Here is a 27,596-nt window from a genome sequence, read left to right on the forward strand (position 1 = left end):
TGGTGGTGGCATGGCTTACTCGACAAATTTTCATGACTTTTTAAAGCAACACCAAAGAACTTTCCCTCTGTCGCACGCATGCTATTTGTTTATCCAGCACCGGCTTTGTAAATAACGATGTCCATAGACAAGGTAGAATATGTTGCACGATTTATGAAAGTACGATGTATTGCGACATCAGATGCAAGTCAAATTTGTAGTTTCCTATGTCTCATTCCATCGAACTATACAGATCCGCTACCCGATCTGGCAAACTTACATAGTGCGGTTATAGCCGACAGAGGGTCGCGAAGAGAATGCAGAAGTGCCATTCACCCTGTTACGAGTTGATGAACCACTGAAACGATTTTGGAAACGATATTTTAAGGTACAAAAACTCTTTGGTGTTGCTTTAAGTGAATGACGTGAAAGTAAGACATTCGAAAGGCCAACGAAAGTTAAGGTTGCTTTTGGTAGTACAAATACTTTCACCACAAAAACTGGTGCTCTAAATAGCGATTCTGTTTTCTTTCTTTGAAAGGTTCTCTTATTGACGCATTGAACTGCAATTTCGATTAACACTTTCTTTTACAAGGCGGAAGTATTTAGGCGCAGAATAGACGTGCGCTTTCTGGAGCAGTCTTTGTACATACCGCGGAATACATAATTAGGCGTTCTTTACTCTTCCCATCCCATCTTTTTACGCTAAACTCCCACTTTCCCCTGGATCCTCCCATGAATGCATATGCATGACATGACAAACGCAATCTGCCACTTTCAACTCCCGCGCCGATAGAGGGCTGTGAAGCGAATGCAGAAGTGCCGTTCACCCTGTCACAAGTTGATGAACCACTGAAACGATTTTGGAAACATTATTTCAAGGTACAAAAAACTCTTTGGTATTGCTTTAAATATTAGCCTACACATGTATACCACTCTTCCACAATTATAGCCGTAAAAAACAACAACAAAGAAAAAAACTTAAACCTTATAAACAATCTATCACACCGAGGTTAACACCATTCAGATCAACAGATCATCATTAAAGTAACATTTCATTTCAGTATGCCATCGATAACAGCTTCAAATTTGTTTAAATGATCCCTGCTAATCTTCAGCAGAGTTTCCACAGCTCTACGAGCCACATATTTAGCATCATTCAGTCTCAGCGCAACACTATCCAATGCTGATTCTAAATCTGTGTAATTATAACGACCTGAGTTTATATCACACACTGCTAAACCTGCAGAGGGTCCAGCCACCCCCGGTTCAGAAACATTCAACGAATCTGACCTTTCATGTAGTTCACACGGGTCGACAACCGCATCCTCCAGTAAAGTCGCATCAGATTGGTCGTCAAAATTGAGTTCTGTATCACTCCATAAATCCACACGGTTAATGTCCTTTGATTGAATATTAACAATAGGTTGGTAGTCCTTTGAATGTGTAATCCCCCTGTTGATAGATGCGTCTCCAAGACCTATTGCGTCATCGTGTGCGTTGTTTTCTGCAAATGAAATGACCGGAAACACATTAGGCTACCATGCTACACTATAGGCCTACATGTATGGAGATTAAAACAACTAAACATTAAATTACTGAGATCTCCAAATTGTTACCGGTAATAATTTAGACCTACATGCTACCCCCAAGTGGGTGTCACAGTTATAAACATACCACAACATTTGATTTATCAAAGGGGAAAGAATGAAATATTGTGAAATACCAACTTACCCCGTATCACTCGCGTTACCCCAGTAAAACGCTTAGCAGGCCTCGCAGTTTTGGCTAGATCTTCAGAATCGCTATAACGTCTCTTAGTATCCACACAATAGGCATGGTCGTAAGATGGTAAGAATTCTGTACCAGATGTAGATTTACTGCTTGTCGCATCGTCTAATACAGATCCCCCGAGCATCGCACCCAAATCGTCTTTATCAGGGATCAAGAATACTGTATCGAGTTCACACCCTAGCGCAGCAGGCCTGCTGTCTTCATCCGCATCCAACTCGTCTTCATTAGCGCACAAGAGACCAGATGTTTCGAGGCTGATAACACAGTGACCAGCTAGATCATGGGATAGCGCTACAAAATAAGAAGAATAAATATGCGTGTGAAATACGTTTTAGATTCGAACATAAAATCAACCAGAAACTCTGACAAACCATACCTTCATCACCTCCGCCAGTGTTGAGTATATCACTATTGACTAAAATGCATAAAATCAGAATACTGAAGTTTGCAAATACTGTTTAGTAAATGCTTAAACAAATACAATTTCACTCTACCTGTTATAACATTTAGATTTACTTAGTAGAAGTATTTAGGGAATACTTACAAAGTTGATTTACACCTCTGGGTCTGTCATTAAATCCTGAATCAGATGTATCCAATGGATTAGAACCACTCAGGAACAACACACTGTTAAAATAAAAAGTGTGAATGTCAATGAAATATTTCATATGGGTCATAGACATATATATATATTTATATACCAGGATGGCTGGTAAAGTGGTTAAGGCTGTTGGACTTAAGATCCAATGGACATATGTTGTCCGCGTGGGTTCGAACCCCACTCCAGGTAAAAACATTTTTAGGGCCAGCCGTGGCCTACTCACAGATTGGGATAAATGCAGAGACCATTTCCCTCACGAGATCAAAAGAGTATACTTAAGAGAATATTTCTTAATGTAGACACATACTCACATGCGTAGCGCTCCATGCTGATCCTCTTCCTTCTGACACCAACCAGGTCAAGAATGAAAAACTGGTAAATTTAGGCCAAGCTACGGGGTTTTTAAACATTTGGGGTTGGGCGATTCAAATAATGTAGGAGCGTAATATAACATCACAATAGTATGAGGCGTGTCTTTCATCGCTCATGCTTAGGATTCAAATCGCACAGGCCCTAGACCACCAGCAAACAAAGCATTGACAACGACCCGTCATCACCTCCCAAGCACAGTCGTTATTACAATTGCCACCCAGACAACCACACTCTAACCAATACATGTATTTAATTGTTGAACATTCAGCCAAAACACACCACTTACATTAGATAATACAGAGCCGTTAGTGGCACCAGGACACCCATCTGGCTATCCACCACCCCCATAACGCCTCGTTATTACATTACATTACATTACATTACATTTGGCTGACGCTTTTTAACCAAAGCGACTAACAACATGGTAAACAGTAAGTTTTAGAACAATTCTCACAATTTTAGGACAGTTTAAAAAAAACACATTAGAGTACAGTAAGAATAAGTGCGTCGGTGAGTGCTGTATTTTAACAGTTACTTGTCAGTTTAAAACGGCTGGTGAGTGCTAGGATCAGTAAGACTTGTTGTAAGTGTTGCTATGAGAGTAGATGTTCTCTAAAGAGCTGGGTCTTCAGGAGTTTTTTGAACGTGGAAAAGGATGTCCCTGCCCTTGTAGGAACTGGCAGTGTGTTCCACCAACGAGGAACAACAGATGAGAAAAGTTTGGATTGGCTTGAGCGTACCGGTGGTAGAGCTAGACGTCGTTCGTCAGAGGAGCGCAGCGGTCTGGAGGTAGTGTAAGTCTGTATGAGGGCATTCAAGTAGGTGGGAGCAGAACCGGAGACTACTTTGTAGGCAAGCGTTAGAGACTTGAATTTGATGCGGGCCGCCATAGGTAGCCCGTGTAGCTGGATGAGCAGCGGGGTAACATGTGCCCTTTTGGGTTGGTTGTAGACCAGGCGCGCTGCTGCGTTCTGGATCATCTGAAGTGGTTTCACTGCGCAGGCGGGGAGACCTGTCAGGAGGGCATTGCAGTAGTCGAGTCGTGAGATGACTATTGCCTGAACCAGAAGTTGGGTAGCATCTTGAGTCAAGTAAGTCCTGATTTTCCGTATGTTGTAGAGTGCGAAACGGCATGACCGGGCGACTGAGGCAACATGATCTGAGAAGTTTAGTTGGTTGTCGAGAACAACTCCTAGATTTCTTGCAGTCCTGGTCGGTGAAACAGACAGGGAGTCAAATTTGATGTTGATGTCGTGGTGTATGGTAGGTTTAGCTGGGATGACCAGCAGTTCAGTCTTTGAGAGGTTCAGCTGGAGGTGGTGTGCCTTCATCCATGTAGCTATGTCTGAAAGGCAATCCGAGATCCGTGCTGAAACCAGGGGGTCGTCAGGTGGAAAGGACAGATAGAGCTGTGTGTCGTCTGCATAGCAGTGGTATGAGAAGCCGTGCGAACGGATAATCTGTCCCAAGGAGGTGGTGTAGATAGCAGAGAGGAGGGGGCCCAGCACTGAGCCCTGGGGGACCCCTGTGGTGAGATGGTGAGGTGCAGATAGCTGACCAAGCCATGATACGTTAAACGAGCGTCCTGTGAGGTAGGATTCAAACCAGGAGAGAGCAGCTCCGGAGATTCCCATGTCAGCGAGTATAGAGAGAAGGATACGGTGATTAACCGTGTCAAAGGCAGCCGATAAGTCAAGCAGAATGAGTACTGATGACCGAGCGGTCGCCCTGGCTTCTTTTAAGGCTTCTGTTACAGACAGCAGAGCCGTTTCGGTAGAGTGGCCGCTTTTGAACCCAGACTGATTTGGATCCAGAAGGTTGTTCTGTGAAAGGAAGTCAGAGACCTGTTTGGAGACTGCTCGTTCAATGCCTTTGGATAGGAAAGGCAGTAGTGAGACAGGGCGGTAGTTCTCGACTTGAGCAGGGTTGAGAGAAGCTTCCTTAAGTAACGGTGTTACCCGGGCCATTTTGAACGCTGTTGGAAATGTGCCGGAGGTTAGCGAGGCATTGATCACATGTGTGATAGCTGGAGCGATGGTCGGGCTGATGGACTGAAGTAGGCTCGTAGGTATAGGGTCCAGCGAGCATGTGGTAGGACGGCTGCATGTCAGGAGTCTGGACACTTCACTCTCGGAGAGAGGCGTGAATGCTGAAAAAGATGTTCCAGCAGTCCCTAGAGGTTGTAGGAGTGCGGTATCTGAGTCAGATGCGTTGAGTGGGCATGTAGAGAATTGACTGCTGATTGCCGCCACTTTGTTTGTAAAAAATGAGGCGAGGGTATCTGCAGTAAGGCTGGATGGAGGAGGAGGCAGCTGAGGGTTGAGTAGCGATTTGAAGGTTGAGAAAAGTTTTCGAGTGTCTGTAGCGCTGTTGATTTTGTCTTTGTAGAAAGCAGTCTTAGCAGCAGTGATGCTGGCTGAGAAGGAGGTCAGGAGTGTCTGGTAGTTTTTGAGGTCGTCAGCTAGTTTGGATTTGTGCCATTTCCTCTCCGCGGCTCTGAGTTTGGTGCGCTGCGATCTGAGGGTATCATTTAGCCATGGATGAGAATGTTTGGATCGAGCTGGCCTTGTGGTAAGAGGGCACAGCTCGTCTAGACACGAGGTCAGTGTGGAGCAGAGCGAGTCAGTGGCTTCATTGACCTCCAGAGAGGAGAAGGTGTTGAGTGGAGGTAGACCGGAGGCAACCACAGAGGAGAAGTGCGTTGGAGACAGGTTCCGGATGTTACGTTATATTGTCACTATGTGGCTGTATACATTCCACTACTCAAAACAATGTCTTTACAAAGGTTGTTGGGTCAAGTATATGTAACTATTTATCATATCCAAACTGCTATGGGTTTCGCACAATATCATCCAGAGACATGCCGGGGCAAAACACACCCACTACAAAAGGGTTTATAGATAACCATCTGGCCTCCCACCATACCCCCAACACCTTATTATAATGTCACTATGTGTCTGCATACAGGCGTCACTACTCATAAACAGTTATTTTACAATGTTATCAGCACTAGTGTACACAGGTAGTAGGCAGACCCCCCCACATGGAAGGGTCTCACAAACAATACACTCAGAGACATGCCCGGACAAAACACCACCCCTACAAGTATGGGGATCATAGACCATCATTTTGGTCACCTACGACCACCATGAATTCAGTTATAAAGGTCACATTACAATGCATAGCATCTAGCTAACACATTTTTCAACAAAAATCACTAACAACATGCTAAACAGTTTATTGGCTATGCTAGTAGCATACTATATGTTTATTTCCAGCTATTAACACTCATATACATTTCATACAAAGTTTAACTGACACATAATAATAACAACAAAACACACATGTGGGTTTGGGGCCAATATGGCCGCCATGGGGTTTGGCACCAGTCATATGACTGTCACATGACTCTACATCCAAAATGGCTGCCAAGGGGCGTGGCATTTTTTGACACCAGTCACATGACGGTCACATGACTCAACATCCAATATGGCTGCCAAGGAGGCGGGGCCTTGTTTGACGTCACTCACGTGACTCACCAAAACAATAACAAACAACACATGGGTGACACGTGGCTAATTTGCATAAAAAGGGGGTTATGACGTGATTTATGATGTTTCAGGGGGCGGGGCTTATTTTGACAGAAAGTCCATGATAATCTACAGTACACCCAATGTTTACTGACTGATTTCGGTCTTCGACGCAATTGGATTACACTACAAACGTCATCTGTTTAGCTCGCCTCTGGCCCGCCTATATCAAATACACCGATGTGATTGGTGCCCCACAATATAGGGAAATAAGTAATGAGCATCATTACTCATTGCCAGAGTGACTCGCTAAACAAATTCAAATTGTGCTCCCGCGAGAACTCTAGATTTCCAGGGTACCTCTCTGAAGCACCCAGTGTGGCTTGCGCCTCACTTGAAAAGCCTGTAAAGAAGATTTCAGTCTTTCCTTGAGTTCTCCAGGAGCTCCATCTTCCTGCACCCTTCTCTTGGCAGTGTTCACATTAGCAGTTTTAACGTTAGCTGAGTGGTATCTCTTGGTCAACCTGGTGTTCAGCCCAGATGACAGTTGTTTTTTCAGGTTTCTCTCTTTCTCTGATTTGATCTTGGCTATGGTGGAGTTGCGACAGATCCTATAATTCTTGTTCCTCTGTCGTGTTCACTTTGGTCTGAGCTGGCCTCGGATGGTATGGAAGTTGCCTCTCATGGCTTCCATGAAGCCGCCACATTCTTCTCTCAACTCTCCTCTAACTTCCATTTTGCGCTACTTAGAATGTTCAGTAGATTTCTAAATGGTAATGAGTGATGACGGCAGCGTTTTAAAACGCTAGTTGTAATGATTTACGTAAATCCACACATTCAAGATTTCAAGATTTCTTTTAGTCAAGTCAATTTATTTTTTTATAGCACATTAATGAAACAGGGTTGACCCAAAGTGTTTTACAAATAATAAAATAATAATAACAACAGGAAAGCCCTGCAGCGCATAGTGAACACAGCTGGAAGGATTATTGGTGCTTCACTCCCCTCCCTGAAGGACATTTACACCACCCACCTCACCCGCAAGGCGACCAAAATTGTGAGTGATGCAAGTCACCCCGCTCACAATCTGTTTGATCTACTGCCCTCTGGGAAGAGGTACAGAAGCCTGCGCTCCCGCACTACCAGACTCACCAACAGCTTCATACACCAAGCCGTAAGGATGCTGAACTCTCTCCCTCCTCTCCCCCCTCCACCCTCAGCTACATAACATCCTGGACATTGGACCCAAAATGGCCGCCTGCACTACTCCACTTGCACACTTGTACACTTTACAACTGGTGTTGTTGTCCTGAAAACACAACACTTCTGCTGCTCTTACATAACTTGCACCACTATGCCACTTTCTTCTTACTTAGGTCAAACAGAACTACCCAAGCCTTTTATTGGCCTGAATTTGCACTAGTATTTTTATTGACTGTCTATGCACAATTTCAACCACATTTTGCTGCTCTTATTTTTTCATTATTATATGTGCCCTCTTATTTACTTATTTACTTACTTTTTTGTTTACTTGAATGTTATGTTTGTCTGTGGACCTAAATTGGTAAAATATGTCTTGTCTTCACCGTGGGATAGTGAGAAACGTAATTTCGATCTCTTTGTATGTCTGGAACATGTGAAGAAATTGACAATAAAGCTGACTTTGACTTTGACTTTGACTTTGACAACAATCATAAAATAATAATACAAAAACAAAACTCCTACATATAAAGAGATAAAACGATAAAACAATAATAATCATAATAATGTGTTATTATTTCTAATTTGCTTAATGCAGGCTTAACAACTTTTTAAAAACTAAACTGCTAATTTTAACTATTGTAATGTGCATCTGTAAGTCGCTTTGGACAAAGGTGTCTGCTAAATGAAATGGAATAATGTAATTCAATTGAATTACTCCAATGGCTCCAGCTATGCCCTTACTGTAGCCTCATATTTTAACACCATTCACAGTTCAAAGATTTGAACAGAACTGCATAGACTGAACACATAGAGAAGACATAACCAGTAAATATGACACACTGCAAAACACTGAAGAATCAGAATCTCATTTTAGAGCACGCCATTTATTCGAAGCATTTCACACCTGTGTCATAGCAAAGGTACGGTGGCATGGTGAATCTCCAAATGTTCCCAGTCATGCCCGTCTGCGACAGATGCTCGTTTCTAGTCAGTAGTGTAATTTCATGATTGTTTACAATCCATTACTGTTTCTGTGTTGGTTGAATAATGTGCATTGAGCCATTAGGTGGTCGCTTCATATGGAAAATAATGGTGACGGTGCTGAACGTTTATTTAACGTGTCAATGGCGGCAGCGAAAGAGGTAATTGAGAATTGATTTGGCAATAATGACTTTTCATATGTCCCCAGCAGAATGCTGATGCCATCTGATTAACTTGCGAGACGCCAATTTGGCACTTAATGGGGTCAGCCCTTGTCCTTTGCACAAGACGAACTGACTGTCTGGGGCCTAAAATAAGACTGTTCCATCATTATTCCTCACTGGATTCTTAGTATTCTGTAGTTTAACACACACACACACACACACACACACACACATTTGCATGCATGCACATGCATGCGCGCACACACACACACACACACACACACACACTTACAATTTACATGCACGCGCATGCACATATGCACACACACACACACACACACACACACCACATGTGTGCAGACACGCAGCCTCTTTATTAAGCCACACCCACTGATGGGAATAGAAACAGGAGTCCCACTTCATCAGTTCCACCCTGGACAAACATAGCATTAAGTCACCAGTAGAGAAGGAGAAATCATGTGGACGTGGTGGTGGTAGTGGCAAAAGAGCAGCATTACAGTGGGTTCTTTGGAGACAGTGTCAAAAGAGCAGCATTACAGTGGGTTCTTTGGAGACCTCCGAGCAAGTTCAAGTTCAACAGGAATTGCTGAATAGGATAATGTTGATTGTGTATTACAGTATTATTACATCATGCCATCCTTTGTGTATTGTTATACATATTTTATACAAGTTTATTCAATACCTCAACTCTGTTATGTTCTGCATGTTAGAGATTAAACCTTAAAGGTGCTCTAAGCGATGCTGGGTAACGTTTGACTTTCAAACAAAACAGAGAGATAGCTCGCTACTTCCTCCCCCTCCCTCCCGTGCTGCTCCCATGCAATTGAAAACTCTCCTAAACACGCATCTCGTCTGCGATTTGCACAGTTTATGATGTTTTTATGGCCTAGTTTTGCCCAGGTTGTTTTTGTTACCGTTTTTGGAGCCTGGGCTGTCCACAGAGATCATGTGTTTTCAGAGTGTATTCAGGACACAGACAGCTAGTGGTTGGTTAGGTGATGTTTGCTGTAAGTGACATAAGATGTTTTAGCATAAAAAACGCATGGCATCACTTAGAGCACCTTTAAATAAAGTTTAAAGCCTCTACTTCTGCAACAACAGCAGCTCTCTTATTTCAAGTGTATGGTGTCATTTTCTGTTGAATTGATGTGCTTACATCATGCTTCATCCTTTGTTTATTGTTTGTGAGAGTGGGAATGTTGTTTATTGTTTGTGAAAGTGGGAATGTTGCATTTCTCATGCTCATTTTGATTTGATGTTCGTGTCTCTCACCTCAAGCATACTTTGATGATGAGGATGAAGACCCATACATTGACTACCTCTTCAGTAAGTGCTTGCCATTTTTGTGTAAGGTGTTTAATTGTTTTTAATCTGTTGTCTGTGGTGTCTGTGTGTTCCCTGTATATGGGTGTGGAAGAGCATACAATTAATTATATTTTTTAAGTGCACAAAGAAAGATTGAAAATATAGAGGGATGTGTTCAATTTTCATATTCTATAAATATTTCTATTTCTAACATTTCTAAAAAAAATCCAAACACAAATACCAACTGTGAAATGGCTTCTAAAGTTAATTTAGTCCTATTGTGTTTGCAAACTCCAGCTGATGCAGTAGCAGCTGAGGGCTCCATTCGAGCATGGAGATTTTTCTCTTTTTTTTATCTTCAGAACCTGAATGCAGGTTCTCACTGGAGTTCTGGAAAGTTATCTTGGGATTTGCGAGGGATCGCGTCTCTCCTGTCGAAACAGGAGCAGATTGTCAGCCGTGTCCTCGTGTTCCTGCTCGTCCTCTCGGTGCCAGCCGTCTCTGTCTTTGACTGATTGCCACCCATTTTCCCAGCTGAAATCCGACTCGCTGGGGGGACAGATTGTGCGCTCTTCATCATAAACCAGTCATTAAGAGCTCCATTAATCACGGTGCTTTAAACAAACCCCGGGCCAATTAGCCCGACCCGCCACACTGACACACCTTCTAAGCCTGTCTGCTGCTGGGCCACGGGAAGAATGGGAGCTGACGCCTTCAGTAAATCACTTCAGCACAGATATTATCACTTCAGCACAGATATATTCTCCCAAAATTGCATTGCTTCCACATTTTCTATTGTGTTTGTATTGGAATTGTGTTTTTTGGAATATATATATATATTTTTACAATGGATAAATGAATCAAGAGGCAGAAAAAGAGGCAGTCAATTTCACACGTGTACAATGTTTCAATGTTTTATGCATACAAGCTTACCTCAATTATGGATCTTTGCTCAGAGCATGCTAGAGATGAAAACATGATGTTGAATACCCTAAATAAAGTCTACAGCCTCTACCTCTGCAACAACACCAGCTGTCTTATTCCAAGTGCATGGTGCAATTTTCTGTAGAATTACAATATTCAGTGATCTTGTCATTCACTTTTAGATATGTTGCCAAAAATGCACGCATTTATCAAAGTTAGTGAAGGTATTTTAGCTTTTAGCTTAAATTAATTTTCAGCCACTTCAAAAATAAAAAATGAATAGCTAAAATAGCCAGTGCATAAATCAGTGACTCCAGAAAGAGCAGAAGAGATCCGGTCAGCCTGCTAAAGATGGCGGCTGACTGTAAATGACACTGGCCGGTCCAGTGGCCTTATTTGGGGGCTGTTTGGGGAAGTGTCCAGCGGTGGCATGGTGATTAGATGGGTCCGGTCTGAATGGGCACTGTCCGGTGCCGTCATTTCTGTTTGCTGGAGCAGCCCTCTGCCTGTTGAAGTGGTGCAATGGCTCTTTGCTTTTTGCTTCAGTGCTGTGTGACTCCCACTAGGCGCAATGGCAGCCTGCTGATGCTGCTCAATTGATCTGTCTCCCTTGTTGGCCTTCTTTATCAGCACCCCTCCCCCCCTTCCCATACCTGCTGCTGCGTGTGTGATGTGATGGTGTGTGTCTGTGTGTGTGTTTGTGTGTGTGTACACGCATGTGTGTAGCTGTGTGTATACTGTACACTTGTGTGTGTGTGTTTGTGTGTGTGAGTGTGTGCGTGTGTGTGTGTGTGTGTGTGTGTGTGCTTGCATGTGTGTGTGTGTGTGTGTGTGTGTGTGTGTGTGTTCCCATCGTGATGTGGGTGTGTGGTGCTGATGTGTGAGGCTTTGGGGGGGGATTCTCTCTTATCTGAGTTGATGAGCAGGCTTTGCTGCCATATCAAACAGGGCCTCCATTCTCCGGCTCGGCGGGAGGTCCGCGCTCCCTTCTGAAGGTCTCTCTCAGAAAGCCCCCTCATTTTCACTGGGCTTTCAGTCACCACTGAGCCGTCTCAGTCACCGCCACAGCGCCGACGCTCAGCCCACTCCACTTTACCAGCCAGAATGCACTCGCATTACACACAGGGCATACACATCACGGCTGAGTTCATATGCAGGAGGACCATCCACAGGCTCCCAAGGCTGAATGCAGAATACCTCAAAGTGAACTGACACACAGTAGCCTTCAAAACCAGCCTAAGTCCTGCAATTCACCATTGAGCTAGTTATAGTTTTTCATTATATAACTTGGTATTACTTATTTTAAAAACCTTGGATTTTGTTGTCCAACTGTTGTACATCAGGTAGAGTAAATTGATCAACTGAAATGTGTAAACAGAAAAATCTTTTTTTGTTGGACAGGATTATATTATGCAGAAATTGAATTGTGTGTGCAATGTCAGTCAATCTAATAGACTGCGTCACCATGTGAAGATATACTCCAATGAGTATTCATTAGAAGAGTGCAATCTGGTGCAGCCGAGAGTTTCTCCAGTTTCTGTTAGATCAATGAAACCCACACCTGAGTAAAATTGTGGTGGCTTTGCTGAGCTGTATCGGATTATCGATAAGACTGATTGGTTGAGTGTGCAGAACATTGCGTGGCACCTTCAGTGGTTCAGAGCCAGACTGTGTCAATCACATTCACAGCATAAGAAGTCTGATTAGTGATCAAGAGTGTGCAAGAGTGACCGTGAATTTGCTCTCATCCACTAATCTAGAGGGCACAGACTGAACAGATGTTGTCGGTTTGGATTTATGAAGTAATTGCATCCATTTGTGGTTAGATGGCCAAGTGGATTCCCATGTTGTTTATTTGAAGGGGGTGGGGGGGTGAAGCCAGGTGGTATTCCAGGTATATGAGCATTTCCAAGGAACTGTAAACTTTTAAAACGAATGTGTTGAAAACAACACAACTTGCATTGTTTTTAACTCATCTCTGTGTCCAGATAGGGACAACACAGTTTGTGTTGTTTCCTTTTTTATTTGTTACACAATATGTGTTGAAAATAACACAACATTGTTTTTTTACACATCGCTGTGTCCAGATAGGGACAACACATTTGTTTTAAGAGTCTAGATAACTTAAACTAGTGCAAGGAACTTCGGGATACTTAGATCATATCACTGTACCGATTATTGTAAAGAATTAACAGTTGTTTTACAACATAATGCTCAACTGGTGGTACAAACATTGTAAATGCTTGCACGAAACCCTTCAGTCTTTGTCTTTGTCTTGTGTTTTTTGTGATTACAGTAGTCGCCCATTCATGTTTTGAAACAACAAAGATGTGCCACAACAAAAGATGCTAAAAGACTTTCATGAAAGCAACAAACTCACACAAGCACACACACACCAGTGTTTCCTCTACATTTATTTCAGCATGGCGGCCCCCACAGTTTAATTAATACCGCCAGGCTCGGACTGGTAATCTGTACAACCACATGTGGGCCGGTGACCTCCGGGATTTTTTTTATTTATTTTTTTAAGTTATTTAGCCTATTTGCGGCCCGTCACGTAGGCCTAGGCCTAGCCTATAAATGCAGTTGCCCCCATTTGGCTTGGGGGGTGACAGGTCAATCATTTTGGCCTCTTCATGACAGGTTCAGTGTGTGTTACGATCGCGCCCCCCTGCCCCACCCCTCAAGTGGATTTGTCCAAGCAGCCGCTAGTTCGAGTGCATGGTAGCCTAGGCTAGTGCCCTAAGTGCCTGTAGTGACCTAAGTGCCCTCCGCTGGCTGGTGTTCACATTATTGCAGTTTAACCGTAAACAGTTTTATTCCATAAATATATTGTTTTTATAGACGTTAGTTGCATGCGCTACCAAGAGCTCATTTAACTGCACCATAGGCTACTGTAGTGCGGTTCTGTCAACATAAAAAAAACTACGGGTAGCCTACAATTTTCGCCAACTTGCTGGAAAAGTGTAGCACAGGTTAAAGAAAACCCATTCATTTTTGGAGCTGATCCTACTCAAAAGGAACTTTAAAGTATTTCCCATATAGTAGGCTAGGCCTATCCTTTTAGCTCACAACGACAGTGAAAGTGAAACTTGGAAAGTGGTCTCTCCACCGAGTGTTACATTAGATGCAATCAATCGTCGAAGTCGATGCAGGTAAAAAGTAGGCTATCAATTCAACTGGAAGGTTAGTAACGAAGGTATTGCAAAATGTGATGACGGCACAAACTAGGGCAAAAACGTTTAGGAGGCTATACACTTGTGGTGATAGCCTACAGTTAATGTGAATCGCGGACTATAACCAAAGTAAAGGAGAAGATTTGCACCAAATAAAGGCTGTGTTTGTGTTTCTACAACATGTTGGCACAAAAAAACAGAAGATGAGCCTGTCTAGTAGCCTATCCCTGAATCCTGTCCCTCTCAATTTCAAATCACTTTAAAACGGTGTGATTAGCAACCAGACTTTTTTTTTTTAAAAATCCAGGAGAGACACCCCCGGACCCCCGTGTTATTGTGATTAGGCTATAGGTCCAAATCTAAATGTTTGGGACGATTGGGTTCAGTTTATGAAGTGTTGCTACAGCATAATACTGTGTGTTTGTTATTTATGGGGAGGGGGGGGGTTCCAGAAGAAAATTGCCAGGGCCGAATTTTGCTCATAGTCCGACCCTGAATACCGCCACGGTATCAGAATCAGGGCAGACGCACATTTGCTTTTTAAAGGAGAATTCCGGTGTGATATTGACCTAAAGTGTATTGAAACATGATACCGAGTGTGAACGTATGTCTCATAGCCCATCTCGGCTTGTCCCCTGCACTCCAAAATCTGGCGCTAGTTAGCCGATGCTACCAACATCTTCTTCAATAGTGGTGCTTCGGCATCGGGCTAGCCATGCAAATAAATCACTGTTTTACACCCATTTACGAGGCTCAATGTATCTCCACACTTCATTGGTAGACTTCCTAGGGCCCTGACATTTAAAACGAGACATTGAGAACTTTGAAAAAGCACTGGTAGTTTACTTACAAGAGGATTTATACAGACAGTATCTTCACGAAGTTTAGCGTTTGCAGCCATCTTGAATTTAGTCACGATAAGTCGAGCAACGAGTAAGAATGAACCGCTATGATAAGGGATCAGATTCCAAAAATAATTCAGTGGAAATGCATGGATTCCAGTTGCTGCTACTGGAAGAAACTGGAATCCATGCATTTCCACTGAATTATTTTTGGAATCTGATCCCTTATCATACCTGTTCATTCTTACTCGTTGCTCGACTTATCGTGACTAAATTCAAGATGGCTGCAAACGTTAAACTTCGTGAAGATACTGTCTGTATAAATCGTCTTGTAAGTAAACTACCAGTGCTTTTTCAAAGTTCTCAATGTCTCGTTTTAAATGTCAGGGCCCTAGGAAGTCTACCAATGAAGTGTGGAGATACATTGAGCCTCGTAAATGGGTGTAAAACAGTGATTTATTTGCATGGCTAGCCCGATGCCGAAGCACCACTACTGAAAAAGTTGTTGGTAGCATCGGCTAACTAGCGCCAGATTTTGGAGTGCAGGGGACAAGTCGAGATGGGCTATGAGACATACGTTCACACTCGGTATCATGTTTCAATACACTTTAGGTCAATATCACACCGGAATTCTCCTTTAAATAATCCCCTGTTGGCTGCCGCTCACATTGCAATTTAACAATAAGTAGCCTAACTAGTCAGAGGTTATTATGGCACGTCCAGTTTCAGTTCACACAGGGGCGCAGGAGGCACGGGGGACGTGGGGGATATGTCCCACGCAGTGCTGAAGAGACGGTTGTCGTCCCCCTCACTTTTGATAAGGAAAAAAAGCCTTATATACGCTAAAATATATATATATATTATATATATATAACCTATAGGGTTTGCACTAACTATGTAAAACTCCCCATTAACAGCATCACATCACTAACCACAGCCATCTACAGTACTGTAAGACTGCACAATCTCATATTCACTCTGTTGGATATCTGAAGCCAGTTTGTCTACCATCATTAGAGATGCTTTTCGTTTGGAGCGGCATACTGGTAGGCCATCAAAAGCATAACATTTTCGGTTTGGTTTGGGATCTAATTTACTTTTGGACTGTTTGATTATATTGCTAAATGTTGGGACTGATGGGCACTGAACTCTGGGAGATATTTGATGGTTCACTGTTATGTTTCATGCAGTTTAAAAAGTGTCGGGATTTCCACCGCTGTTTATTGCGAGACAAGGCAGCCATTCATTGAATAGGGGTTGTGCTGTAATAGAAACCTTTTTGCGTAGCCAAGTAGCCTAAATTGAGATATTGTTTAATTATGCATGATTTAGTAGGCTACTTTTTATTAAATTCGTAGGCTGGAATGCCTTGAGTCACGCAACAATTGCGTTAAATGTAGTAGGCTTCAGCCTCTGGCAATTAGCTCGAAAGGGGCGGCAAGACAATGAGCTTGAGAACGTGTGTTGGAGACCCATGGTAGGAAAACGACTTTATTATCGTTATATTCATATATACATCAATATATTATATGTTATTTCATTGACTTAAATCGAAGCAATGTCTTCTAGTGCTGATGGACTGATGGCAATTGTGTCTGGCTGTCACAGACATGGGGAGCTCTTTGAAGCTTGGGATAATGTGGTACAGTTACTACAGTAACAGTATTTTATTTTACTTCTTATGTAATATATTTTTTTTTTCAATTTTATAAATGCTTTGTTTAAATGCTGTTGGAACAAATAGTAGTTGATTATAAAGGCAACTTTCTGTTGCAATTTTCTGTATGTTCTGGACTGGTAACTTGTTAAGCCAACATGTTCTAACATTGCATAAATATTAACTGCAGACACATAGTGGAGAGTTGATTTGGTTTATACCAGACAATTTAGGTACTGTAGGCCTAACTAGGCTATTTGATCATGTAGTCTATGTTTGGATCATAGGCATGATGATTCATTCATGGCTTCATAAAATATCAACATCATGTTGCTTTTAGAGTATTCTACCATTGGCCCAAGTAGTGTAAAATAAATCTAAAAAAATTAAATAAAAGTAGAATTGCACATAGCAAGAAGCTGGTCTGAGGGCAGATCTGGCGTTGTGCTCATCTTACAGTTTTGACAATTTTAATCAAAAGATATTTTGAAAACAATCAATGATATTATCTTAATATTCTGGCAAGTTTAAAATATGATGGTCGAAAGTGGGCCAGAGGTGGTGATCCGATATCTGGAAATCTGATCTCACTATGGGTTTGTGTTCATAATTTGGTCCCCCTCACTTTCAAAATATCTCCTGCGCCCCTGCTATAAAGTAAAGGAGATTTGCACCAAATAAAGGCAGTGTTGTGGGTTGTGTCGAAGTAAGCTAAGCGTTTCTCCATTGTCAACGTGAACCACCGGTATGTTCAAGCGTTCAAGTGACAATGTGGTTTAATGCATGGGTTAACCTGACGTGAGTCAGACAGAAGATGGGCCTGTCTTAGTTCCTGAATCCTGTCCCTCTCAAATCACGTTAGGCTAAATGGTGTGATTAGGAACTAGAAAACATCCCGCGAGTGACACCCGACCAGTTTTTTTTTTTTATACTAACCCTTTTTTTCTTGGGGGGGGTTGCGCTGCGCTGCGCTGCCGCCACTGTTCAATCTAACGGAAACACTGCACACACACAAACACATTCAAGTTGATTTCCAACAAATTCATATTTACCGTCAATGATGCACTGTCTGTCTGTGTGGTGTTAGTGTTATAGTGACTAGTCGTGACTACACTGGACTAACCCCTGAATCCAGTCACAATCTCTGTATTCTCTCAATGAGTATTGGGGAACTGTAAGCTCACAAAGTAGGCCTACAGTAAGGACATAACAGTATGTTTTGGGGGATTACATTGTGTAACTAAAAGTAATTTTTATCAGAATTTGGAAAATCATATTTTAATCATTTAGCTGTTCATCATGTGATAAACTAAATTAGTCATTCTTGTCTCACCAGCGTTGCCTGTTGTGGTAGTTTGGGGAGAACGAGGAGGCTCCCACCGAATCTGCACACTAATCATTCCCATTCCGGCTGTCTGGCGGGCTAGATAGATAGATACATTGATTAACATTCCATGTAGACCACCCTGCTTCGCTGCTTCCTAACAGATAATGTGTCTCCTCAGTTTTTTCTTTTCATTCTCTTTCCACGGGAAACTAATGAGGAATTGAAGGCGCTGAATAAATTGGAAAATTGGTGCATAATGATCCCATCTGTGGGAGTGCTCGCGGAGCGGGGCTGTGGTGGTGATCAGTGGGGGGTCTGTGGAGAGAGAGAGAGGGAGAGACAACGGCACTGGCTTCACAGGGAGCCCCGGACGTCAGGCGAGGTGTCTATTTGCTTGGCGGAATGGGCCACGCTAGACGAAGTATATTTGCTCGGCGGAATAGCCGTCACGTATAGTCGTCTCCATCTACCTGCATGAATATGGCTGTGTGTGGGGAGATTGCTTGCAAATTGCTACCAATTAGTCTGGAGACGGAGACAACTGCGCTGCAGATTATCCTGCTTGGAAATTACGAATGGCCTTTGGAATGAGTGGCAGTTTAGCAAGGCCTTGTGCATATGACCCTGTGTGTCGTCCGTCCTCCCTTCTGTCCCTCTAAAGAGGGATGTGTCCAGCTGTATGGCTACTGTCTGTCCAGATGTGATGTCTGGAGTGGGTGACTGCTAATCAACAGCCACGTTCGTGACTCTTGCTGTTCGGAGAGTTTTGCGTGACGCTCTTCCTGCCGCAGCTGTTCAAGAAACGTTCACCTGTCTTGTCCTCCGTGAGGCTCTCTCCCTGCTGGAGGGTCTGGAACGAGATCTGAGAGAGGAGAGAGAGGATCTTGCGTTGGAGAGAGAGAGCATGCACAAACTGTATTGTAGGCTACCAGCCAATTCAGTAGGCTAACTCAAGACTTCAAGGCCATCATACAACGTGTTTAAGCAACAAACAAAATACTAACATTACAGTGAAGTTGTTCGTTTTTTCATGGTTTATTTTTTTCCAAAAGCATCCTCTCCCCATGTGTCTATTGCATTTACGTAAGGAGCTTGGAACAAAGTTGGGTTTTCTTCGTTTTCATTTTTTCTAGGCATATATGCTCAACAAATATCAGCTAGCTCAGCAGGCCATGAGAAGGCTATCAATGAAAACCGTGTTGGCTAACAATTTATTAAATACTCCTGTTATTGTCATCAACGACGTCGCTGTAGGCTACTGCCTTTGCAGCGCCTTCTGCTTATCAGTCTTTTGAATTCGTTTGGCCTTGCCATGCAGTTGTAGGCTACAACGTGTCATTCCCTTCACGTGTTCTATCAAAATGTTGTAGGCCTATGCCCTCATGGACAGTAGCTGCATCTTTCCAGCTCGGAGATTTTCTGGACAGCACTATGCCACTCCATCATAACACTGGCATTTAAGTCAGATCTAACCACATGGACGAATTTTAATCGCATGTTCTACGCCTCGTTCAGACACAGCACATTTACATAATGTCCGGAGGAAATACTAGGGGGGGAGTAGTAGAACAACCGGCTAAATTCGGACTTCCATATGACCGGTTATGTCGTTCAGATATACGGCCCCACCGTTTAACATCGGCAGAACCTCCGGTCTTACACGTATGTCTGAAAGCGCTTAGAGAGAGAGAGAGAGAGAGAGAGAGAGGGAGAGAGAAGGTGAACTACAAGAGGCTTGATTGAAGCCTGATTAATCATGCAAATGCATGTCATTTAGACTACTTCAACACAACCATGCATATGAAATGGTCAAAAAAAATTAAATTCATCAAATAAGACTTGGTCTCTTCATCACACCTTAATCACATTGTTTTGTTTATCGAGTACTAAGTAATAAATAACTTATTCAAATAAAATCCAATAAGTGTTAGATTTATGAGTTCAGTGAAATCTGTATCTAATTATGTTTAATTGACATCTGCTGCTGATTTTCTTACCAGTGTAAGTTGCATCTTTAAGTCAAATATACTGTATGGTATCACTTCCATCTGCCCTTTTCTCACATTCATAGTAGAGAGTGCCACAGGGCTTTTGAGTCTTCTTCCTTATGACTGATGGACTGCACTCTGTTCCACTGAGAAGGTAGACTGCACTGATGACTCAGTCATATCAATAAAGAGGCTACAGGTGCAGTTTCATAAGCAGCCATGCGCAAATGTGAAAGAACCTCTTTTGTGAACATATGCCAAGCTAAGCTAAGCTTATGCTTTGAGATGACTATATTTGCACTTAAAGGTGGATAATATACTGGGGATTTTAGTCTGAATGAAAGGCTAGAATGGCAATGATGTTGTGAATATTTTTCTTCCCTAAAGAGTTTTGGGGTCGCATTTCAAAATGATATACACTTACCTGCACTGTACAGTAACCGTTCAGGACATCAAAAGGCATTTTTTAAACGTTGTTTTTAAGGCACTTTGCACAAAGTTGTCTGCCACAGAGATAAAACATACATTTGAACATATCTGTGTCAAAGTCTGACTAGCTCTAACGTGAACTGTTGAACACTTAAACACATGTTTGTGCTGAAACATGTTGCTTTGAATAGCCCTTCAACATTCAGTGTGCTACTTCTCAGTGAAAGGCTCACTCAGGTCTGTGTGTGTGGAGCTGGCCGTGTCCACTGGAGTAGCTCTCGTGAGTTTAAGTGGGCCACTGCAGCCGCTCCCTCTCCCTCTCCCCACGGATCAGGTCACAGGGGAACCGGAGAGGGATTCACTCAAACATGGTGCCATTGCACTCGCCCGCACAGGGACCGCCACAACAGACAACTGGCAATGTGTCGCACTGAAGATAGAGGCACTGGCAAAGCTTCAGGGTTGATTACTGCCATCAAACGAGCAGTGTCGCTCCCTCTCTTTCTCTCTCTCTCTCTCTCTCTCTCTCTCTCTCTCTCTCTCTCTCTCTCTCTCTCCTTTTTCTTTCTTTGTCCCTCCCCTCACTCCCTCTTTCTTTTTTCTGTCTCTTTGCCTACTTTTCTGTTTTTCCTCTTTTCATGTTTGTTTGTTTTTCAAACTCTCTTTGATACGTCTGCCACAATGCACAGCCACGTTCTGTCAGGAATCAGAGGGATCATAGGTAGAGGTGGAGGGGGTGTAGAGAAGGATTCGGTCTGCGTCAACAAAAAAAAAAAAACACGACATCCGTAATTAATCTTCAGCAGCAAGCTCAGTGTCAGTTCTCCACAGAGTTAATATTGTTTCTTTTTTTCTCTCTATCTAATTTTAGTCATGTAACACAGTAGGTTGTTGTTGTTCTTTGTCTCTCAAACTGTTTTGCATTCTGATGTAAATTCCAACAGCTGTGGTTTGCTCAGAAAGCTGCAATGCTCCCTCGCTTAACCCTCTCTGAATATGTATTGACATATTGAGATTGTATGCTGAGCAGGGATTGGCAGATAAAAAGAATGCCACTAATTATTCCATGAAGGCCCCAAAGTCAGATTTGATTTTTCTTTTTAAAAAATCCTTCCTTTAACCAGTAATAAAAAAGTGTCCATAATAGACCAAGACAAATAACCAGAAAAAATTACCTACCAGCCAGGGTAATCAGTTTACAGTCAATAGAACATAGATTGATCATGGATGCAGTAACACTTGAGGAACTGAAATAAAACCTGACCGATATGGGGTGGCCAGTATACTGTACATTGAAAAGAGTTTTTGAAAGAGTAATTTTCCATCTACAAAGCAGTGTCTTCACTCACTTTTGGGGGGAAAAAATCTCAAAACGCAGGCTTTATCCAGAGACTTTCATTGCCAACATCATAAGACCTTAAATGAGTTTCATTTTATAATACACCATCTGGATTCCTGGAACAACCAAAGGCTCATCTGTTTTAGACGTTACCTACCACAGTATTTCAGGTTTGTGTTTTGATAGCGTAGCTGAGAATCTCAAGAATCTTGTTTGTAAGATGTTCAGTCAATTCAATTCAATTCAACAAGCTTTATTGGCATGAATGTAAATTTTACAGTGTTGCCAAAGCATTCAATACAATAATAATAACAATAATAGTAATATAGATAATAATAATAGTAATACAAACTATAGTAGTAATAATAATAATAATAATAATGAAAATAACACCTGGCTTAAAAAAAAAAAAAACTATGAATTATTATGTTATTGATCATGGAACATGGGCTGTTCTCTCAGGATCTGGCAGGATTGGATGTACTCAGCAGCTAGGTGGACACAACTGTCTACTCCCTCGAGGAGGAATGATAGTTTTTGTTTATTGTTTGTTTTAAGAAATTCGGGACAGTTATCTCCGATTTTAGTAAAGTATTCTTCCCTTATAACCTTGTCTCTTTTGCATTCAGTAAGAAAATGCTGTTCATTTTCTACTACATTACTGCAGTGAACTAAAGTTCAGTCTCTTAGCATAATTTAGCATAGTCTCTTTTGGCCTTTATTTTACAGACCAGTGAAGAGATCACAGGAAAGGAGCGAGGGGGGGGGGGGGGGGGGGGACTCAAATCTTGGTCCTCTTGGTCTCAGCAACTGCATTGGGTATTGCTTTTGGTAACTATTTACAAGGCACTGATGACTGATCATAATGGTAGAGTATGTTTCTGGCTGGTATGAGATAAGTCCTCCACTTCTTACGTATATGAGCTCTGAACCTTTGGCATCATAATTCAGAGTAGCCATAGATACAGAGTGTGCATCACCTGTCTTATTGCATCTCATCTCTGGTTTTGTGAAAATGTTGCACACATTTATCATTTCATCAACTTATGGAAATTTACTTTAAAGAACTGAAATTGCATGCTTTCACCACAATGCCCAGGAAATCCAGGCAAGTAGCTAGTCGACAGAGTAGACCTATCTTACCTGTCTGACCTTAATATTTCTTCCTCTATGTTTAAAAAAATAAATGCCAACACATACCCGCCATGAGCCAAATATTGAATCCTTCCAAAGTGCATTCACAAAAATAGAGTCTTATTTTCTGTCTTCAGCTAAGTTCAGTCTGTCTTGAAGACTGAAGATGTCTTTATGATGCATGTGTGTGTACTGTACTGTATGTTGGCAGTACGTGGAATGGGCAGACCACCCCAGACATTTTTGACATCTCTAGAAAGTGCCCCTGGCATCTCATAGTATCACATTCTTTACGCTTGGTGAGCTGGCCAAATCCTGAGCTATATATAACTTTGCCATTATTAGAAGCACAGTCAAATCACATACAAAGTCAAAAGGGTACCAGTACTGTGTAATGGGCTTTGTTTAGTAATGAAAGAAGCTAGAATATTAGTTATTTGCCCTTTCTCTCCCACTCTCCCTCTCTCTCTCTCTCTCCCACTCTCTCTCCCTCTCTCTCTCTCTCTCCCACTCACCGTCTCTCTCTCTCTCTTTCTCTCTCTCAAGCAGCTGTCTTGCCCTCAGCCCTCTGCTCCCTCCAGCAGAGCTCTTAGTGTCATCCTTCTGAGGAAGGTCTGTCACTCACAATATGTCGAGCAAACAGATGCATGCGCATGGTTATACACACACACACACACACACACACACACACACACACACACACACACACATAAACACAAATAGATATACACCCACACACATATACGCTAGTCACAGTGCACAGTTTTTTTCGAGCTCTCTGTTATTTCTCACTCCCGTCCCAGGCTTGGCCCATTCTCACCTTTATGTCAGCTAGAGGGGAAATCTGATCGTCACCTATGAATTATTGATTTTCTGCAAGGCTTCCCTTTGATTTATTGTGGATGTTTGCTGCAGCTCTTTTCTTTTGGTGGGTGTGTGGAGAAGACAAGTTACTGACTCCTTGTCAGGTCAGTTGGGTGCAGTGGAGTTTTGATATTGGTCTGTGGTGCCCGTTAAAGGGACCATTACTCACTAGGAGAGTCTGGGAACGGGTTTACTGTGTCAGTGAAGCCTAAAGTATAGAAACAGTGTAGTGCTTGATTGTACCTTGATTGTTCTCTATTTATTGTAAAAGTGTCAGCAAATGCATGTATGAATATGAGTGTGTCCACCCTCACCCCACAATTTTAGTAATAAAATGGAGCAAAGCCATTCTTAGCTGAAACACTAGCTGGAATATAAGTCTTTATAGTTGTTAACAAACTTTGTTACAGTATACTGTAGAACTATGCAAATAGATTGTGTAAGATTCATGGTTTCATAACTTTTAATTGAATGCAAGTTTCATAATAATTGTTATGTGGTAGCTCGGGCAGCAAATTACATTTGCTGCCGCTATGGTGCGTCTAGATTTCTAGGCTTGTTATGTGGCACAGAAATGTGAAAACAGCCTTGTATATAACTGTTGGAAAAGATATTCATGCTGTCAGTCAATAAAAAGATGATAACACTTTTAGTTCAGTTTACTGGAACTTCTTTCATCCTACGAAGGGCAGAGCATTGTCTGGATATCCTTGTGTAAGACCAAAACTTTAATTAAGGAGAAGTTGTCAAACTTGTCTAGCTCTACAACGAAATGTCCCTCCGAGACTGGTCTTTGTGGCTTGTTTTTGTATTGCTTTGGCATACTGTGGTTATGAAAGGAAAGCCCTGGACAGAGGTTCTCCAGCGCCTGTGAATTCAGAGCATCACATCTCCTGCAGAAATTTCCTTTTTTCTGAGTTTTGCCAATTCAGATGTAGCCGCTGCAGATTTAATTATTCTGCGAGCTAAAGGCTTTTGTGGTGTTGATAGCAGTCATTAGTGCCTTGACGAGGGCCTCTCGATGGCCACATGTTTGCCATGCTAATTTGCAAAGTTGTGCGCGAGGAACAGCTTGTCACGCTGCCCTTTGTGTTAAGAGGCTGCAGATGGCGTGTCAGTCAAAGTTAACTCCATCACTCGCTTTCATTGGCAGAGGAGAAAGGAAACCTGCCTTTCATCCTTACGCATGCTCCTGCTTTCTCTCACCAGCAAGGTGGCAGGTTCTCTCTCTCTCTCTCTCTCTCTCTCTCACACACACAGACACACACACGCACACACACACACACACACACACACACTGAGCACACATGCACAAACACTAACACACACACACACAGAAACACATACCACTGTGCTGATAAAAGAGTTGTGTATTCATGTATTTTTGAGAGCCATTTCCTTACAATCATGTCACAACACAACAAGCACATCATTCAGATATGGCTGATTGTTGGTTTGGTCTCACACTCTGAACATTAAGTTTGATCTGTCTGAGGTGAACAACAAAACCCATCATTGTCTCCCATTCCCAGCGACGAAGTACCATCCCAGCCCCATGTACACTAGCTGTTTTTATCCTTTTCATTGACTCATATTTGTATTCAAACTACAAGAATCGCATTGATCGCATGAAAGCTTTCCCAAAGCAATCAGGTGAATGGTATTGTCCAGTTATATTACATAAGACATGACTCACACAAACAAAAAGCCCAAAAAAACGTTTTCTTTATTTTTAGAAAGCAAATATTGTTTTGCTTATAAATGGTACTGAATTTTGTAACAGTGCTGCCATATGTCTGACCTTTTGAAATGCTAATGAGTTAGCTTCATTAATTGCTTGGAACATTTAAGGTGTCCTGGAGATGATTTTTTATTTTTTATTATTATACCTTTATTTAACCAGGGAAGAAAATCACATTGAGATAGATATTTCATTTACAAGTGAGCCCTGGCCAAGGTAGCAGCACACAGTGAACATAATAGAGACAGACAAAGTAAAAATAAGTACATAAACAACAGTCACAACACGCACATACACTAACACGCTCACACACACACACACCCACCCACACACACACACACACACACAACAATACAACAATGAAACAAAATTAAAAGTTAGGAACAGGTGCAGACAGTTTGGAATGTTTGGTTGAGATATGACTTAAATTCATTGATTGAAATAAATACTGTAAGTTTCAACGATCTTTGAATGTCATTCCAAGCAGTTGATGCACTATAAATAAAAGCAGTTTTTCCAAACTCGGTCTTCATTGAAGGAACTTTTAAAAGAATATATCTACTTGTACGCAGATTATACCCTTGACTATTGACAGTTAAAAGACTAATCATATACAGAGGAAGCTGGCCAACTATGGCCTTGTACACAAATATAAGCCAATGCCTTCTTTCAATACCTTCAATACCTTCTTAAGTGAAGTGAGGGCCAACCTACCCTTTCGTACAGTGCACAGTGATGAGTGAAGTAATGTGTACGAGTTATGAATCTTAGAGCAGAGTGATAAACAGAATCTAATGAATGTAAAAGAGTCTTAGTGGTGTTTCTGTAAAAAACATCTCCATAATCTAAGACAGGTAAGAAGGTAGCTTCCACCAACTTTCTTTTGGCTGACTGTGAAAAACAGGCACTATTCCGAAAGTAAAACCCCAGCTTTAGCTTTAACTTAGATAGTAATTGTCTAACATGTAACTTCAATGATAAGTCCTCCTCCAACACAAAGCCTAGGTATTTGTAGAAGGAGACCAGTTCTATAGCTTTACCTTGCAAAGTGTAAAGAGGTGGTAGAGAAGATTTACATTTATGTTTCCTAGAAAAGACCATGCATTTTGTTTTGACCATGCATTTTGCTTATCATTCAGAACTAGTTTTAAAGAGAGGAGATTGCGCTGAACTATTGTAAAGCTTCCTGCAGCTTTGAAATGCAACTATCAATGGACGATGCAGGGCAATAAATTATGGTGTCGTCTGCATATAAATGAATACTTGCGTCTGATAGGTTATCACCAAGATTGTTGATATATAATGTAAATAACAGTGGACCCAAAATGGACCCCTGTGGCACACCAGATTCAATACTGAGACTATCAGAAAGACACCCCTTAATTTGCACCCTTTGGCACCTATTCTTTAAGTAGTTCCTAACCCAACCTAATGCGGTTTCAGAAAGACCAATACTGTATAGACGCGATAGAAGAATACTATGATTGACAGTATCAAAAGCTTTAGTCAAATCAATAAAGACTGCAACACATGAACTTCCATTGTCTAGGGAACAGGTAATGTCATTTAGAACTTTCATAGTGGCAGTTACCGTACTGTGATTCTTTCTAAAACCGGACTGAAACCTAGACAAAATGTTGTTGCTAACCAAATATTCCTTCAGTTGTTCGCTGACAATCGATTCTAAGATTTTGGCTATAACTGATAGCTTAGAAATTGGTCTGTAATTATCTAAGCTGGTTGGATCACCACCTTTTAGTAGGGGTACAACTAAAGCAGATTTCCAGACATCAGGGACAACATTCTGTTCTAAAGATAAGTTAAAGATTAGTTAGTGGCCCAGCAATGATCTCAGCAGCTACTTTCAAAAAATATGGCTCAACTTCATCAGGCCCTGCAGACTTCTTGATGTTAAGGTTTTTCAAGGCTTTTAAAACTTCACTTCTTGAGATTGGAGAAAAGCAAAAAGTAGGACTATCTTCACTCAGAAGAGGAGATGGGTTGGGTATATCACTCACAGAAATTTAATTAAAAATAGAACCTGAAGAAATTAAATGCTTATTAAAGCTATTTACCATATCCGTCCTATTAGTAATGAGACTATCTTTTACTAAAATTTGGTCAGGGAAATCATTAGATAACGTAGAAGGAGAAAGTGAGTTGATGGTTTTCCAGAATTTAGTAGGATTATTTAGATTTTGTGAGGTTTCATTTAGATAATATTC

The 27,596-nt window shown here is 41.8% G+C and overlaps 1 protein-coding gene and 1 long non-coding RNA gene across 2 annotated transcripts in view; one reads left to right on the forward strand and one right to left on the reverse strand.

The window, feature by feature from the left end:
• Positions 1 to 27,596, forward strand: part of si:ch211-12m10.1 (teneurin-2) — a 183,967-nt gene that overhangs the window by 56,887 nt on the left and 99,484 nt on the right. The gene's annotated exons all lie outside the window — the stretch shown is intronic.
• LOC121710118 lies at positions 1,139 to 2,756 on the reverse strand. The gene is made up of 4 exons (XR_006032098.1): positions 2,686 to 2,756; positions 2,318 to 2,400; positions 1,714 to 2,064; positions 1,139 to 1,486 (listed from the first exon to the last, which is right to left on the reverse strand). It is a non-coding gene; the product is annotated as an uncharacterized LOC121710118 (long non-coding RNA).

The sequence above is a fragment of the Alosa sapidissima genome, chromosome 5, assembly GCF_018492685.1.
Source record: "Alosa sapidissima isolate fAloSap1 chromosome 5, fAloSap1.pri, whole genome shotgun sequence".
Taxonomy (NCBI): Eukaryota; Metazoa; Chordata; class Actinopteri; order Clupeiformes; family Clupeidae; genus Alosa; species Alosa sapidissima.